The 19,584-nt window shown below is 38.3% G+C and overlaps 1 protein-coding gene across 1 annotated transcript in view; it reads right to left on the bottom strand.

Annotated features, from left to right (window-relative positions):
• LOC137261581 (uncharacterized) overlaps window positions 1-4,980 on the bottom strand; it is a 44,117-nt gene extending 39,137 nt beyond the window's left edge. Inside the window, exon 1 of the mRNA XM_067799355.1 lies at window positions 4,957-4,980. The gene's annotated coding sequence lies outside the window, so the exon portion shown is untranslated. The remainder of the gene's footprint in view (window positions 1-4,956) is intronic.
• Between the last annotated feature and the right edge of the window lie 14,604 nt (window positions 4,981-19,584).

Genomic DNA, 19,584 nt, shown 5'->3' with positions numbered 1-19,584 from the left:
AGCTTCCATTATATTTGTCTTTGTTTAATTTCAGGAATATTTTTATTACGAACATGGATCTTCATCTTTTTAAGAAACGTTCGCAAATCAGTCTATGTTCGAAAACCCCACCATATTTATCACGTGGGAGAGCAGGGGATACCATTCGCAAAACACATTCCGATTCCTGTTTCCGAATAGTACATCGGACTTTAAACTGTTTGTTGCTATTTGAGTTTTTCTTTTGTGTCTTGTTTTGTGTAATCACATGACTGAGAGTGAAAAGACTGTGTGGCAGTACCACGTGGCACTGAGTGCAGAGAGTATTCCCAACGTTGACATCATTGTTATGGTCAAGTATTTGTATAAAACGAATTTTTGAAAAACAAATTTAGATATCTTTTGTAATAACAGTATAGTCCTCTCCAGATGATGAGTTATGTTCTAAAGCTAATTTGGTGTACTTGCCTCGTGTCAAGTAGTGGACAAAATCGGATAATAAAACCTACAACGACCTTTTTCTCTAATGTATGCTCTAGGGCTTTTTCCAATAAAAATGTGAACAATAGTCCCGATGTTCCAGGCACCCGTGGCGAGCCACCTCCTCGTGGTGGGTGCTGGGTAATGCCAAGAGCTCGCCGACACCCCCGTAGTGGACCCGGGGGCATATTTGGTCCACCAACCTGTTGGCCGTGGGTTGCGGCCCTGTGTCGGTGGAGGAGGGGATCCTGGTGGTTGAGGGCAATAGGAACCTGCAACCGTGTTCCTGTTGCCCAACACACCACTTTGGCCCTTACTTCCCCTAGACGGGTGGTTGAATGGGCCCGATTCAATCAATCGGCTGGTCACGTCGAGCCCTGTGTATAACTTTTTATGCTCTTAACCTTACTTGTGGAATGGTCTCTGTTGACACAGTTTCAGATACTATATACTTACCTAGAGCATATACCCAGAAGGCGGTGGCTCATAGGTCAATCTGGTTGATCTAGATCCGCTGGAGTATAACAAACCTGTATCCCTTTGGTGTTAGTTTGCTGGATTTCCGCTTACGTCTGGCATCGCCCTTGTTGGCGCTCCGTGGTGGGCGGGGAGCAGGTTTGCTGAACCATATAACATTTCAATATGGGGAAACAAAATCCAAAAAAACCAAAACGGCAACTTTCAGAATCTGATTCTGAATTAGATTCTTCTGACGATGAAATTGTCACAAAACTTCTCTATTCTGAAAGAGATACTTGGCCTCGATACCTTGTCATGGAAGCTAAAGGTGAACGTCCTTTAGCTTCATATTCACCATTTCTTTTAGAAAAAGGACTTAAAGGGAAGGCTGGTGAGTTAAAAAATGTTAAAAAAATGCGTTCTGGAGCTCTTCTTATAGAATGTGCTCGAAAAGCCCAAGCTATAAATTTGATGACTTCAACAAAGTTAGCAGATATCCCCGTAACCTGTTCGGCACACAAGACACTTAACTTCAGCAAGGGTATCATAAGAGACCGTGATCGCAGTCTTGCTGATGAATCCATTGAGGAAATTGTGTCAGAACTCCGAAGTCAAGGTGTGATTGACGCCACACGATTTACATACCGCAAAGATGGTCGTGTGTATCCATCCAATACCTATCTCTTGACTTTTGATACCACGACTCTACCCAGTTCTATCAAAGTTGGCTGCTTTTCCATGCCTGTAGACCTCTACATCCCACGACCTACTCGTTGCTTTAAGTGTCAGAAATTCGGGCATGGTCAGAATTCATGCAAAGGTAGAATCACTTGTGTCAGGTGTGGTGAAATTGATCATGACGGAAATACGTGTACCCGTCCTTTAAAATGCTCTAACTGTGATGGAAACCATATGTCCTCCTCAACTGACTGTACTGAATTCAAATATCAGTCCCTTGTACAAAAAATTAAATGTGAGCAGAAAGTCAGTTACGTGGATGCAATGAAACAGGCAAAGTCAGTTACTTCTGCCAACACAGCAGGGCAATCGTATGCGTCAGTCACTAAAACCGTAAGAACTGTCAGCACGACATCTGTAGAGTGTCAAACAGATCTTACATGGACAAATGGTGAAACACCAAAACCAGTTTCTAATCCAGAAAACACAGTTCCGGTTCCAAAATCAAGATCAGTATCTACCTCAACATCTGAAACCTCTGCTAAAGTCGTTGAAAAACATAAAAATGAAACTTCTAAAAAGAAAAATCAAACTGATCGAGTGTCAAAGGCACAAAAATCCCGTGCAACAGTACAACAAGTATGGGTTGCTCGAGGATATGGATACAGAGGTATCCCCCCATGGGAACATTAATGACAATGCCAGTGGTCACTCGCCCAAAAAGGAAGGAAGAGCATTGTCACCCGTTACTGTCCCTTAAATGACTAATACAGCCTTAATACAGTGGAATTGCAGGGGACTGGGGACCAATTTTACTGATTTACAGCTATTAGTGCAAGAGTTTACACCGTCAGCTATATGTTTACAGGAGACTTACCTAAAAGAAATTGATATTTTGGACTTGCGTTATTTCAGTGCATATCACACTTTTTCACCACCGGGAGTGAGGGCAAATGGAGGATCTTCCATCCTTGTTAAACAGAATGTTATTCACAGCCATGTTATGCTCAAAACTAATCTTCAGGCTGTTGCAGTGCGACTTACTTTGCATGTTGCTTTTACATTATGCTCTCTGTATATCCCACCATCTTCAACTCTTCAACTAGCTGATTTACAAGCCCTCTACAATGAACTTCCTAAACCCTGTATTATTATGGGTGATCTAAATGCCCACAGCCCACTCTGGGGTGATTCAACCACAAACGCCAAAGGTAAATTGCTGGAGGATTTTATTTCAAATAACGATTTATGCATTTTTAATGATGGTTCCAATACATACTTACATCCTGGCACAGGAACATATTCAGCCCTTGACATGTCAATTACTGATTCACGCTTACTAAACGAATTTGAATGGTCAGTCCATGATGACCTCTGTGGTAGTGACCATTTCCCAACACTACTGACACCTGTAACCCCATCTGATGTCTCTCCGTTATCGAGATGGAATTTCAAAAAGGCAAACTGGTCTTTATACGAAACGCTGTGTGTTGACAAACTTACACCGGAAAATTTCTATAATGTTCCTGATGCCATAAAAAGTTTCTCTTTTCTCTCATTGCTGACGAGTGTATACCAAGGTCCTCTTCAATTCCACATATTCGAAAACCATGGTTTAACGATACATGCAAACAAGCTAGAAGAGAACGGAAAAAGGCAGAGCACTATTTCCGTAGACACCCCATGGTGCATAATTTGAATAGATTTAAAATTTTAAATGCCAAAGCACGGCGTACTTTTAAACAAAGTAAACGCCAATCTTGGCAAAATTATGTATCAAACATTAATTCACGTACGCCAATATCTAAGGTCTGGAATAAGATCCAAAAAATCAAAGGGAAGGGTTCCAAATGTAGCATTCATCATCTTAAAGACGGAAACCAGTTGTTAACTGGTAGAAACGAAATTGCAAATAAACTTGGTGAAACTTTAGCAAAACATTCTTCTTCGTCCAATTATGACCCTAAATTCCAAAAGTACCAAAAACAGCAAGAAAAGAAATCTGTTAATTTCAATTCAGATAATGGGGAAGATTACAATGAGGTATTTTCTATTGATGAGCTCCATACTGCTTTTGATCAGGCTCACGACACTGCTCCTGGAGCTGATAACATCCATAATCAACTCCTGAAACACTTACCGGAATCATGTTTGGAGACACTCTTACATATTTTTGATGACATTTGGACAACTGGAACTTTCCCTTCGTCATGGCGTGATGCTATAGTTGTTCCCATCCCCAAACCTGGGCGTGATCATACTGATCCTTCCAATTATAGGCCCATATCATTAACTAGCTGTGTTTGCAAGACCATGGAACGCATGATAAATAATCGACTTGTTTGGTACTTGGAAACCAATAGCCTCATAACAGATATACAATGTGGTTTCCGTAAAAACAGAAGTACCATCGATCATCTAGTGCGTTTGGAATCGTTTGTTAAGAATGCCATAATTAATAAGCAACATGCAGTGTCAATCTTTTTTGATTTAGAAAAGGCGTATGACACGACATGGAAACATGGGATTTTGAAAGATTTACATGACCTTGGATTACGAGGCCGTTTGCCGCAATTTACATCCAACTTTTTAAATGACAGGCAATTTCAAGTTAGAGTGGGTTCTACCCTGTCTGATCATTACAGCCAGGATCAAGGTGTCCCACAAGGTAGTATTTTGTCTGTCACATTATTTAGTATTAAAATCAACAGTTTATCAAAGGTTTTAAATGATTCAATTGATGGATCACTTTTTGTGGATGATTTTAACATTTCTTGTCGTGGGAAAAATATGCATACCATTGAACGTCAACTGCAGTTATGTTTAAACAAAATAGATAAGTGGTGTCTTGAAAACGGTTTTAAATTTTCTAAATCAAAAACTTGTTGCATACATTTTTGTCGTAAATACAAACCACATAAGGACCCTGAATTGTTCTTAAATGGCACTCCCATCAAAGTAGTCAAGGAGGCCAGGTTCTTAGGTCTGATTTTCGACTCGCATTTAACTTTTCTTCCGCATATCAAATCCCTGAAAACTAAATGCCTGAAGGCACTTGATTTATTAAAAGTCGTGTCTAATTCAAAGTGGGGAGGTGACCAGACTACCCTCCTCCATCTGTATCGATCACTTGTCCGTTCTAAACTTGATTATAGCTCCATCGTGTATGGTGGAGCCTGCAAAAGCAACTTACAATTATTAGATTCTGTTCATCATCAAGGTCTAAGACTTTGTCTTGGGTCCTTTAGAACCTCTCCTGTTCACAGTCTATATATTGAAGCCGATGAACCATCTCTTACACACCGCCGTCTAAAATTATCTTTACAATATATAACAAAGCTATTCTCTAACGAAACTAACCCTGCATATAACTGTGTTTTTAATCCTCTCTACGATGACTTGTATAACAAAAAGCCTTCTCTTGTTCCACCGCTCGGGCACAGAATTAAACCCTTTCTTTCTTCGGCCGGCATTGAGCTGGAAAATATAGCTCCCTCCCGTCTTCTTTCTTCTCCTCCTTGGCAGTTGGTTAGGCCACAAGTCGACCTAACATTAACGACATTTAAAAAATCAGAAACTAATGAATTACAATACAAACAAGAATATAATCAATTACAACATAAATATAGCAATTATAAATCCTTATTTACAGATGGGTCCAAGGATGGTGGCGCAGTGGCTTGTGCCACTGTCATTGGATCCAGAACAATATCATCTAGATTACCAGATAATAGTTCAATTTTTACTGCAGAAGCTAACGCCATATTAACGGCTCTTAAATATATTCACAGACATCCTAGACATAAACAGTACATAATCTATTCCGACTCTCTTTCTTGCCTTCAGGCTATTAAAAACCTATCATGTACACATCCACTTTTAATAGAAATTATGGAGTTATATAATGATCTTGCTACTGGCCAATGCGACATCGTTTTTTGTTGGTTACCAAGCCACGTTTGCATTTCTGGCAACAAAATGGCCGATCTTGCTGCTAAGGCAGCACTCAACAAATCTGTGACACCACTTCTGATTCCATACTCAGACTATAAAGCTACAATTAGATCTTATATCCGTGATCTAATGCAGAAGACGTGGGACACCCAAGTGGGTGTTAATAAATTACATGAAATAAAACCGTATATTGGTTACACCTACTTGGGTTGTCAGTCCAGATTTGAGGAGGTTGTTATGCGACGATGTCGCATTGGTCATACTAGATACACTCACGAATATATACTTAAAGGTGAGGATCCTCCGTTTTGTATCCCTTGTGATGACGGAATCACGGTCAAGCATATCTTGCTTGACTGTATTGATTTTGCCATCACAAGGGAGAAATATTTTCATGTCAAAACAATGAAGGATCTTTTTAATGTTAATTATCATTTAATCATTGAATTTTTAAAGGAAATAGAATTATTACATAAATTTTGAATAATATGTTTTGTTAATAGAAAGCTGATATTTTAACCATGGTGGTAAGAATTGTCACCTGCGATTGTTAGTGGCTGTACCCTCAAAGGGGGTTAAAGTAGCGTAAAATTATTGTCCCCCTGAGAGGATACGTAAGTCCCAAAACTTTCAAAGTGAAATCTAAACTGACCAATTTTTTAATCGTAGTATTTTTGTCATTTTAAATTTCGGCTACATTTTCCTACAATCATCAACGGCTGAGGGGATGGTGTAAATCCAGCTAGGGTCCATGCAGGTAGCAAAAGTAATGTAAGTCCCCATGGTCCCTAGTATGGTGATCTACCTTCAGTTGTTGGCGATCTACAGCCCGTATTTTATATTGTATTGTCCAAATAGTGGTATTTGTTTTAACTCTCAACACTAGTTTTAATTGTAACTGTGATATTCTAGTTGTTTTACTGTCCTTTGACGACAGGTGTTTATAATGTATACATATTTCATTTCAATATAGAAATGTTCTCGTCACGATATGGCTGAAATATTGCCGATGTGACGTTAAATTTTAACTCACTCACTCACTCACCCGATGTTCCAGTGCCTGGCGTGTTCTGTGAGAACAATACAAGGACAACACGTGTTTTAAATATTTGAACAATATTGATGAACCTCACATTGGTCTTCTGTATTGCTCCATTAAAGTCAATAATTGTACACGCCCACACCATATAAAAAAACCATTTATAATCCGTCGACAAAATTTCAAGACATTGGTTTTGGAAATAAAGCACCCAGCACAGTAGAAACGAAGCCTGTAAACATACTATGCATAACAAATACCAAGATACTAATGTACTCGCAAAATTAGACAAAACTCTAATAGACAGGCAACATTTAATAGTAAGTGAAAGGCGAGCGAACACACACACGTGTGTCTCCTGGGCTCGCTACATCAAAAGTGACCAGAATGTATTGCAAGTGTCCAGATTATTCTGACTGGCGTCCTCGCCGCACCACAATACAATGCCCACATGAACAAACGTGTAAAACGGCAAGCTTGTATGGTTTGATAAATAAAGTTAAATATCACGATGTGTTTACAGTTCAATAGATAAGTCCAACACAAGGATTTGTTGTACAATTCAGTAGACAAATCAAATACCAAGATCATCTGTATACTTCAGCAGACGGGACAGGAATCATGATCTATCGTAGAATGTTCACAGCCTGCTCACATTTCAAATTCAGTTCAATGCAGTGTTTAAACACCATAATACTTTGAACAAGTCAACGGACAGGTCACATACCAAGGTGTGCAGTAAAGTTCAGAAGGCAGGTCAAATCATTCAAATCACAAATATGCATTGTACATTTCATCAGGGTGATGGATGTAGTCTTGTGGTTAAAGCATTCATTCTTCACGCCAAAGACCCGGGTTCTATTCACCATATCGGTACAGTGTGTGTACCGAAACCCATTTCTTTAGTTTCTTTATTGAGGGTATTTTCCCATATAATCTTATCTTAACCAACATCCTATCAGAGACCATATATGGTCTCTGATCCTATAGATAACCATATCTACATGTTTTCTGGAAATGTCTAACCTGCTTAACTACGATGGTCTTCTTCCTGTATTGCACGCTGGAATTGGCAAGAGGAAAGAACTGTTGGTTTACCTTGAGTTCCTCGCATCTCATGTATGTCGCAGAAAGAAGCCGTCGCAGTGTGTCTGAAATATTGCCGATGTGACGTTAACTATAACCCCACTCACCAACTGTTGCTGAAGCTTTACTCAATATGGAATTATCATCATAATACTGTTTTGGTTGTTGTATGATTGTATGAATACTGTTTAATAGAATACAGAATGTTCAGGGACTGTAATATGGATGTAACTTTCTCATGAAGTTCATTTCCTGTGAGATCGCACTATGGCACAATAAAAACATACTAAATATCTAATATCCATTCCACTTTACATATACGTGACTATGACGAAATGACACTAAATCGATTAATCGATGATGTATAAGACAGAACTGGCAATGAACGTGAACATGTAATATATACAATCGATCAGTTGCTTATTGATTAATCTATACGACCAGGATATTTGGCCAGCACAAGTTCCGGAGACGATATCCGACAAATATTTAGGCCAGTCAAGTTCATTAGCTCGTCCTCAAACATCTTAAGTATGACTTAAACGTCCCATGTAGCTATTAAACGGAGCGAGCAATTTTAGCAGTATTCAAGAAATATCACGCCAGGACACCAGAAATGGACTTTATACATTGGTGCCATATGGAGAATCAAACACAGGTCCTCAGCGCAGTGAACGGATGCCTTAACCGCTACGCTACCCCAACAGCAATCGTTAACGTGCAAGGTGTGCTTTCTTTGGTATGCTGCTGTGGTGATTGAGCAAATGCCGAGACAGGTCAGGGTCTCTGATTTCAATTATGCATGTTATCGTTTCCCAATGACGAAGATCGAACTCATCGTTGATCTCAAGAACAGACTTGAGTTGTACTCAGTTCACCGATCACACACTTGTTAGTGGCACATTGCGGAGTGTCACATTGAATAACAATCTAACAAAACAAAAGCATCATTGTTGCCCATAAAGAATGAAATTTTCAGATGTGAATTTAGACTATAACATTGTGGATCGATATTATGCCTGCATTGCTGGAAACGTGGAAAAGTGAGTGCACGGGACATGCATTTCAGAATGGTATGCTAAAAACATGTAAATGCAAACAGCCGTAGACAGCTACGAGTCTCCCACCACTTAGAATATAGTTCTTTCGCTTTCACCGGTATTGATAACATGCTGTTCTCGAAAAGACACGAGCAGAGTAATCTGTTTCTTACATACCATAAAATCGCAACATTTTATGGTTGAGTAGATATAATTTTCATATTTTCTCATAATGATTGCACAATAATACATAATACAACGTTTATGACTGAATTACGTCACTTGGCTACCTAATCACTTCTCATTCCGAAGTTGGCCCTCAGCAGAAAAAAGTTTTTCCCACAAAAAAGGGAAATTAATCAAACGCTTTAACACGATAATGTTAAAATGTAAATATGGATGATTTTACGTCTTACAGGCATAGCATATTTCAGTTTGTGATGTCATCTTTATTCTTTGGTGATTGTGGTCGTCGAATGATTGTTTGGCAATCTCTGCACACTACGGATCTGTACTTGTGTAGGAGGTTACGTTCAATTTTCCCCCATCCACCGAAATTAAAATTATTGAGTGTGAGTGATAAGGTGCAACACGTGTTCTTGAATGTGACCTTGAGGTAATGTTCACTTCGTCACAAGTTAGGGTGTTGCCAGTAGAAAAGTGAGTTGATTATATCCTGCGTGGTAAGGGGACATGAAATGTGCATGATTCTGCGTCAGAGGAATATCTTAAGCCAAGACGTATGCATGGATCACCCGTTCCTACATGTTCAATTGGAGGATGTGCGTCGCCATTGGCTTTCGCGAACACTTGTAGACGTTTTACTATTGTACAAAACTGTACACTGTTTCAATGGGTGTGCACTGGTTCTGATTGTCATGGGTGAATTGTCATTGAAATCATTGTTATTGGAATCACGTAGCATCACGGAGATTGAAGTGGATCTTCTATCGAATGAATCAGTATGTTTGTCAGTGACAAATGTCTTCGTCATTTCATCAAAGATACCACGAGGCATATCGATCTCGCAGATGGACAGGGACTAAACTTACCGTGTCAGACGTGGTATGACACTTGTTGCATCTCTCCGTTAATAATACCAGTGTTGTACATTTTGAATTCGAGGGGAATCTCTGCATGTATCCCTAATAGCGATTTTCACATAATTGTGCATATCACTAAAATTCATGACTAGCGTCAAAAGATTTGAAAAAGTTATTACAAAATATCTAGATTCGTATCATGTTTGTTCTAATCGTGTCTTCTATTAAAAATAGTAGAAGAGTGGAAGACTGGGGGTGTCAGGACTGTTATTTTACTTGCTATAAAAGTAATACTAGAGGCGTAGCTATTTTATTTGCAAAACGACTAGACTATGAATTTGATAATGTGAAGAAAGGTAATGAAGGCAACATTGTTGCCATAGCCATTACGATAGATAGATAGATAGATAGATAGATAGATAGATAGATAGATAGATAGATAGATAGATAGATACTAACTATGATCACTATACATCTATATGGTCCAAACGTTGACAATCCAATTTTTGTTTTGTTAAAATAACACAATGATAGATTCATTGAAAAGGGATCATGTAATTGTATGTGGAGACTGTAAGGTAGTTGAAGATTAAGTATTCTGATACATACAACTACAAACATAATAATAATCCAAAGTCAAGAGGGAATCCTGAAATTAAAAGACCAAATTGATCCGGTAGATCCACGGAGAGAAAGATGTCCTCATGAAATACACTGAACAACTAGTCAGTAGAGTCTAGTTTTAAATCCAATCACTCTCCTACATCAATTATCTTTACCCTAAATGAGTGAGACCCTGGAAAAGGATTTGGGAAATCTAATAACTCCCTTTTAAGAGATAAAAAATATGTGAAAATGGTGAAACATATAATCTCAGAGACGTGTTCACAGTATGAAAACACAGATACAAATGACAAAGTAGTTACTATTGACGATCAGATATTCTTTGAAACATTGCTGCTATTGATACGAGGAGAAACAACTTTAATACTCATCATACAAGAAAAGAGAGTGAGTTTAGTTTTACACCGCACTCAGCAATATTCCAGCTATATGGCGGCGGTCTGTGAATAATCGAGTCTGGACTAGACAATCCAGTGACCAACAACATGAGCATCGATCTGCGCAATTGGGAACCGATGACATGTGTCAATCAAGTCAGTGAGCCTGACCACCCGATCCCATTATCAGATCTTAAGTGATATGGGGGAAGACCTTCTAAATATTTTCTTGGGTTGGAATCACGAAACCTCCTCAAAAAGCCAATTACTCGTTTAGAAAATGATAAAGGAAATGTTTTTCATCCAGCCATCATGAAATAGAATATGAAGTAAGGAACTATTACTCAAAACTATACAGAAAACAGACTATTACCGATGTTAATCTCGTCAGTAGACTCAGACACTTTGATGTCCCCAAACTAAGTGCAACTACATCATCAGCACTAGAAGGTGAATTTGAGTCTGAAGAAGTACTTTCGGCTTTAAAATTTTTAAAAAATGATAAAAGTCGAGGACCAAATGGTTTTACCCCGGAGTTCTTGAAATTCTTTTGGAGTGATTGGGCAAATATTTAATCAAATCGTTGAACTTATCCTATAAAAAGAGAGAACTTTCTATATCTCTGAAAAGGGGACTCACATGTGTTCAAAAATAAGCAATAAACAAAAATATATTTAAAGAATTGGAACCCAAATTCTTTGTTATCGGTTATTTTTATAAAGTTGCATCTCTCACAGTCTCCAGACTGATAAAACAGTTATTCATACATTGATCAATGATGACCAGAAAAGTTTTATGTCTGGAAGGTATACTGGGCAAATTACTAAAATGATATATGACCTTATGGAATACATCTAGATGATGTCACCAAGGCAACCCTTTCTTGTCATATGTATTTATTCGGTGTGCTGAAATATTTGATACATTGATAAGCTATAATAAAAATATAAAAGGTATAAATATTTGAAATATAGAATACTTACTTAACCAGTTTTAAATGTATCGGATATCTTTGCACGATTTTCAGGATTAAATATTTTTATCGAAAAAAAAACAAGACTGGATAGAATATGGATATGGATAGAATCAAAGAAGCGATCTAAACGTCCTTTAACCTTCTTAGATTTATTTGGAGAAATAAACCTCATAAGATAAAAAGAAAGCAGATAATTAGTCATAAAAAAGATGGAGGATTTAGTATGCCCAACATAAGGTATAATACAATCGCAAAAATTGTCCATGCTAAGACGCTTTATTTCACATCGTGCTAAGTGGTGTCATCTATTTTTTATTTTGGATCTCCCGAAGACAGGCTATAGTAATATATCTGAACATAGTTGTCAACACGTGAGAGATAAAATACTTCCTTTGATAAGAAATAATTATTACAGAGCGTTTCAACGAACATGAGGCGTTTCAGCGTCATGGAACTTTACATCTGAGCTTGAATTAAACTCTGTAAAAGATAGTGATAATGAAATCCTCACTGAAAGTATACAGTATAATAAAAATATTTTAGTACAGTGTGAAATGGTTTGCTAGAAAGAATTGTACGAGAACAGGGTTCGATGGAATAATGATAAGATTGATAATACTGGTAATTTCTTTAAATTTAAAACTTTTCAAAACAATTTGACATAAAAGCAAATTTCAGGTTTCTGTTTAAAAAAATCAACATGCATCAAAATGGGAACTAAATAATTTAGACGTCGACAATATATCTAATGATTGGCCCATTTCAATACCATTCCCTTAACATGGTAAAATACTAGATTACAATGGTTCCTATACAGACTTTAACATCTTGCCAACAAACATTTTCAAGAAAAGATAGATTATGAGGACACTAGTAATTGTAGATCTTGCTCCGAAGATATAGAACCAACTATCCATCGATTGCGGTCTTGCAGCAAGATAAACCCTATATGGAAAAACTGACTACATGCCAAAACACAAATAAAAATAAAAAATAAAAACAAATATGTAATGCTTGGCTATCCAGATAAAAACGATTCGATAAATATCATCTTAATTCTCTTCAAAGAACCGAATTTTTCGGAACAGGTTTAACAAGATTGTACCACCTTTTCAAGATTCCCAGCATAAACTGTTCGAATACTGAATGCTAACACAGTGTTCGTCAATTTGTAGTTGTTATACCAATGCTTTTTACAGGCTCTGGTCGTCATGTCAAATCGATTCTGCTAACACTATTCGATTGCCCATCATGTATACTGGATCATCAACACTAACCGTTGGTATAAAATGTTGAAAAATGCAACAAAATTACAAAACATATTTTCAAAAATCACCAAGGAGTAGCCAATCACGGGATTAGAAATCGATCTCACACATGTGTTTGATACCAGTTTTGTCACATGACTTTCTCACCCACGGGTGTGTAAGAAGATGAGTTACAGTAGGAACAGTAAAAAATCACGTATTCCTTTATATATTAATTGTAATAATTAGTCCGTACGGCTTCAAAAACGGTTTGATTCTTACAAAACAGTTCCAAGTCCTGAAGCTCTGAATTTCTCTTGTCTTTGTGCCAACGCTTGACGTTTTTGTGCTATAAACCGCGTGTGATCACACCACGAACGTATGTTTCATAAATCAGTATCAAAATGTTGTTGTTACAAGATCATCGTGGTCGTATCTTGCACACAGGTGACAAAGACTGGTAAAATAGGAAGGTCAGTTGCCTAGGACATAACTTTTGTCACAGATACGTCCATGGAACTGTCTACTTTCTGTTGTTGAAATAGGTTACTAACTAAATTGTATATATGTTATTAATGAAGAAGTTGAACATCTATTGTTTTGTCAGGAATGTATAATTAGTTATTCTGGTTTTCATTAAGTTTATCATATGGGGTTGTGGTATACAACGTCAAAAAATGAAACGTGTTGACAGAAGTGAACTCGTGCTGTTTCTGAGATAAAAGATTTCTCAGAGACCACTATATCTTAATTAAATCCGCTTCTCAAATATTTTCTCTGAATATAGAGAAATGTACATCTTGTCGGTTTTAAGGGCTGTTAATCTTTGGGACAGTATTTTGGGGGTACATTCATTTCAACCAGCGATATGGCTCTCTTTGCACTGAGTTTTTGGGAAGTTGGACACCATGATTTCGCAGGTTCGGAACTAACTCTAGATGATGTACATATTACTCAATTACATACACATGGACACACACACACTTCCCTGTGTTAATATACACAAATTAGTTGACTTAATAGTTCGCAATTATTTTAAAGTTATTTCAATAGTAAGTCACACTTTGAAGGTATTACGATATATATATATATATATCTACACACACACACACACACACACACACACACACACACACACACACACACACATATATATATATATGTAAGTCAGGTTCGAGAATAATGAAACAATCATACAACACTCACATGTAATGTGTAATCTTGGTCTTTCACTGCATACCTCCCGAGCACGTCTGATCTACATGTTCGCTGACAACCTCTGACGTGAGATACAGAGAGCTGTGAATCAATATCGGATCCTGATTACAGAGCCAGTAGGTTGAGAGTCGGCCTACCGCCGACAACTCTGAACAATGTGTTTCACAAATTATCACTGACGAATGAACACCACCCCTGGCTCGTATATTAAGGGGAAAGGTGGGGTAGCCTAGTGGCTAAAGCGTCAGCTCGTCCCGCCGAGGGCTCAAGGTTCGTTTTGCCACATGGGTAGATTGTGTGAAGAGTGTGATTTCTGATGTCCCCTGCGCTGGAATATTGCGTGAAGCGGCGTGAAACTTAACTCACTCACTCCATACATCTATGCACCCGTGAAGACCCGGGTTAAAAGTGATCTTCAGGAACCCGTGGTTGTCATTAACGGGTCCATTCTCAACATGGGTACAACATATGCAGCCCATTTCTAGTGTACCCCTCCTTGATGTTGCTATAATAGTGCTAAATCAGAGATAAAACTAAAACTTACTCACTCTTCTGTGCTATTTCCATAAAATGGGACATATGAATGTACTATTCTTCATCATTAGCAGTCATAATGTCATTTCTTACCAGTCCCCCCAAATCTCTAAGTTCTTAGTTTTACTGAGTTTAGTTTTACGCCGCACTCAGCAAACTTTCAGCTGGTGCACTTAAATTATTTACTGACTATTCTTCCCCTACAGTCCTAACTCATGTCAGCATGCCTCAGCCTTACTTACATTTACCCAACAACCTCCTGACTAGGTGTAGTCTTGATAAATATGTTGAATTATTCACTTGTACCAAACTGAAAGTATTGTCTCAGTGTGTGAAAAGGTAACCGTACTGCAACCTGACCTGACTTACGTCTCCACCACTGTCTCTTACATACTTTGTTGGTCAGCATAATTATGTATCAACCGGTGTAATATTAAAAGTTAACCACTGGTCACGAGTGGGGAATGGGTTGAGGTACCCTCGATGTTTGTTTATGTTTCCCTTACCTTTCGGGCTCACCGAACATACACAAACATCGAGGGCACCTCAACCCATAGTCCCCGAGGGACCAGTGAACAATGTATTTATCTTACCGAACACCTCAGTGTTAATTTTCAGATGTTTGAAGCATGGATGTCAGATCGTACACTTCAGCCAATCTGTGTGAATCAAACGATTCCAATCTTGCATCTTGCTGTTTTTCCCCGGTAGGTATTGTCTCTGTGAAGTCGCCGCGATATAATTCTACTACTGCACTCAGGGAGATGAAACCACAAGTGCAATATGGACTCGTCCGCTGTTCAAAGTACCAAGTACTGTTCTGTATTCTGAATGCACTTCGCTTGTACATGCGGTACTTTGAAAATAATAGGAGAGTCCTCAGCCAATCAGACAGCGACATGTATGTGTGAGGTAATATCATTTTGATGTTGTTGTTGTTGTTGTTGTTGTTGTTTAAAGCTACATTCAGCAGTATTCCAGGTATGTTACGGCGTTCTGTAAATAATCAAGTCTGGACTTGATAATTCAGTGACTGGCATTGTGAGGTAAAACTTTCCATAAGTGGGATACGATGAAATGTGTCAACCAAGTCATTCGTCTTCCTGGCGACTTGGTTACAACTGCAACCAACATTGTAGAACATTACATAAACCCTTTTTCGGTTTCAGGTCCACACCAATGCTTGAAAACTCAATACACCACTTTGAAAACATTTGTCTTTGTTTAATTTCAGGAATACTTTTATCTCGAACACGGATCTTCATTTTAGTTATAAAACGTTCTCAAATCAGTCTGTTGATATGTTCGAAAGCCCAACCATATTTCGCAAACACATTCCGATTCCTGTTTCGGACTTTGTTGTTATTTGAGCTTTTCTATTGATTCTTGTTTTGTATAATCACATGATTGAGTGCGAAAAGACTGTGTGAAAAGACAGTACCACATGGCACTGAGAGCAGAGAGTATTCCCAACGTTGACATCAATGTTATGGTGAAATATTTGTATAAAACGAGAGTTTTTCCTTTTTACAATATGACTAGCTGAAAACCAGTTTAGATACGTTTTGTAATACCAGTATATTCCTCTCCAGTAGATGAGTTATATTCTAACGCTAATCTGGTATATTTGCCACGTGTCAAGTAATGGGAAAAATCGGATAATAAAACCTACTGCGACCTTTTCCCTAATGTATGCTCTAGGGATTTGTTCAGTACAGACGTGAACAATAGTCCCGATGTTCCAGTGTCTGGCGTGTTCTGTGAGAGTAATATAAGGACAACACGTGTTTTAAATATTTGAACAATATTGATAAACCTCACATTGTTCTTCTGTATTGCTCCACTGAAATCGGAAATGGTGCATCGGCGCCCACACAATATAAGGGACTTTTCATAATCCGACGACAAACTTTCAAGACATTGGTTGGTAATAAAGCACCCAGCAAAGTAGAAACGAAGCCCGTAAACATACTGTACTTTAGAAGTGCCAAGATACAATGCACACATAAGCAAACATGTCAAACGCCAAGCTTGTACAGTTTAATAAACAAATTAAATGCCACGATGTGTTGTACTATTCAATAGACAAATCAAATACCAAGATACATTGTGCATTCAGCATACGGGGGCAGGTTTCATGATCTATCGTCCATCGTAGAATGTTCACAGAGTGGTCCCTTTTCAAGATCTATTGAACACTTCAAAGCAGTGTGTAAACACCATGATATATTGAACAATTCAACGGACAGGTCACATACCATGGTGTGTGGTAACGCTCAGCAGGCACGTCAAATAATTCAGGTAAAAATATGCATTTGGACCTTTCATCAAGACAGTGGACTAAAGCGCTCGTTCGTCACGCCAAGTACCCGGGTTCCAGTACAATGTATGAAGACCGTCGTGATGTTGCTGGAACATTACAAAAAGTGGCATGAAACCTATTAACGTCAACAGTGTAAGCAAACCACAAGAACAGTTTTACCATACATCATTCGATATAAATTGAAGATGTTCAAACATTTAATCATTCAATAACATCACCCAGATTTGCAGCCCTTTTTCATCAGTTAAATAAAGTCCAATTTGCATACGTCTAAAATGAGACATGATGACAAGTCCCTCATAGGGTTTGGGAATCGTTTGAGGGATCTGGCTGACTGTGACATACCCAATAATACATAATCATTTCTGGTACCCTCCATCGTTGCTTATTGAGGGTATTTTCCCATATACTATCATCATAACCAGCATCCTGTAGATAACCAGTGGCACTAAATATGTCTACATATTTTCTGGAAATGTCTAACCTGCTTAACTACAATGGTCTTCTTCCTGTATTGCACGCTGGAATTGGCAACAAAAGAACTATTGGTTTACCTTGAGCTCCTCGCATCTCATGTATGTCGGACAAAGAAGCCGTCGCAGTGTGCCTGAAATATTGCCGATGTGACGTTAAATATAACCCACTTCACCAACTGTTGCTGAAACGTTACTCAATATGGAATTATCATCATAACAGTGTTTTGGTTGTTGTATGATTGTATGAATACTATTTAACAGAATACAGAATGTTCAGGGACTGTAATATGGATGTAACGCTCTCACGAAGTTCATTTCCTGTGAGATCGCAAAATGTCACACGAAAAACATACTAAATATCTAGTATCCACTCCACTTGGTGTAAGTTTTACAAGTACCTGACTGTGGCGAAATAGATCAATTAATCGATGATGTATAAGACAGCAGAGAAAGGACTGACAGCTCATGAAAAACATGAGAAACTGGCAATGAACGTGAACATGTAATATATACAATCGATCAGTTGCTTATTGATTAATCTATACGACGAGGATATTTGGCCAGTACATGTTCCGGGGTCGATATCCGACAAATATTTAGTCCAGCCAAGTTCAGTGGCCAGTCCTCAAACATCTTAAGTATACTTTAAAACAACCCATGGAGCCATAAAACGGAGCGAGCAAGCGACTTTCGTTTAACATTGCGTTTAGTAATATTCAAGAAATATTACGCTAGGACACCAGAAATGGACTGTATACATTGGTCCCATGTAGAGAATCGAACACAGGTCCTCAGCGCAGTGAACGGATGCCTTAACCGCTAGGCTACCCCAACAGCATTCGTTAACAGGGAAGAGCACAAAGACAATCAGATCATTTCTGTAGTAGATTACAAAAACTGTAGGTAATAATATTTTGATACTGAGTGGTTCTAACCTCTTGAAGCTATCATTGACGGTTTGGAACAAAGGAATCATCTCTGAATAGTTGAACATATGTTTCAACGCACCCAGCACCCATACCTTGCTCGGTAGTATGTCATGGGGTTAATTATTTTGTCTATCCATAGCTGATTTGATGTTGCTCCAGCCGCAGATAGGCAGGCGGATTGTTTAGGTCGTCAAAGTCACGAGTCCATGCAGTGACTTTTCTTTCCAGATTCGCCAAGGTGTGCTTCATTTGCAACTCAAAAATACAGTATATGTTACTGTGGTGATTGCGCAAAAGCGTAGCCCATGGACTCCCTTATCAAGCACAATATCCAAACCTCTTTCTGTAATTAACCTTAAGTAGCTATAAGCATAATGACGATCTCGAATTGATCTCCAACTTCATGATCTTCTTTGCAAAAGACGACTGCCGAGACAGGTCAGGGTCTCTGATTTCAATTATGCATTTCATCGTTTCCCAATGACGAAGATCGAAGCTCATCGTTGATCTCAAGAACAGACTTGAGTTGTACTCAGTTCACCGCTCACACACTTGTTACTGGCATATTGTGGAGTGTGACATTAAATAACAATCTAACGAAATAAAAGCATCATTGTTGATGATGAAGGATGAAATCGTCAGATGTGAATTTAGACTATGTCTTTATGGCTCGATATGATACCTGCATTGTTGGAAACATGGAAATGTGAGTGCACGGAATATGCATTTCAGATTGGTATGCTAAAAACATGTAAATGCAAGCAGCCGTGGAGCAGCTAGGAGCCTCCCACCATTTAGAATGTAGTTCTTTCGCTTTCACCGGTATTGGCAACATGCTGTTCTCGAAAAGTTTGCAGTGAACCAGTACAATGGGATGGGATGACAATAACTGGAATAATAAGACAGGGCACAACGTACAGATACACAAACAAACCGCCAATCTTTCAGCAGCTGTGTATCTAAGATCATTCCCAAGTCAGATGTGTGTGTGTGTGTGTGTGTGATAAAATGTGTGTTAAATCATATTTGTGAAACAGGACTTTTAACTCAAATAAGGATTCGTTATACTCACGTGAGGAAATTACTTGCATTTTCGTGATCTAAATCACATACCTCTAACAA

The sequence above is a fragment of the Haliotis asinina genome, chromosome 14 (genome assembly GCF_037392515.1).
Source record: "Haliotis asinina isolate JCU_RB_2024 chromosome 14, JCU_Hal_asi_v2, whole genome shotgun sequence".
NCBI lineage: Eukaryota > Metazoa > Mollusca > Gastropoda > Lepetellida > Haliotidae > Haliotis > Haliotis asinina.
This window is presented reverse-complemented; position numbering and strand designations above follow the sequence as displayed.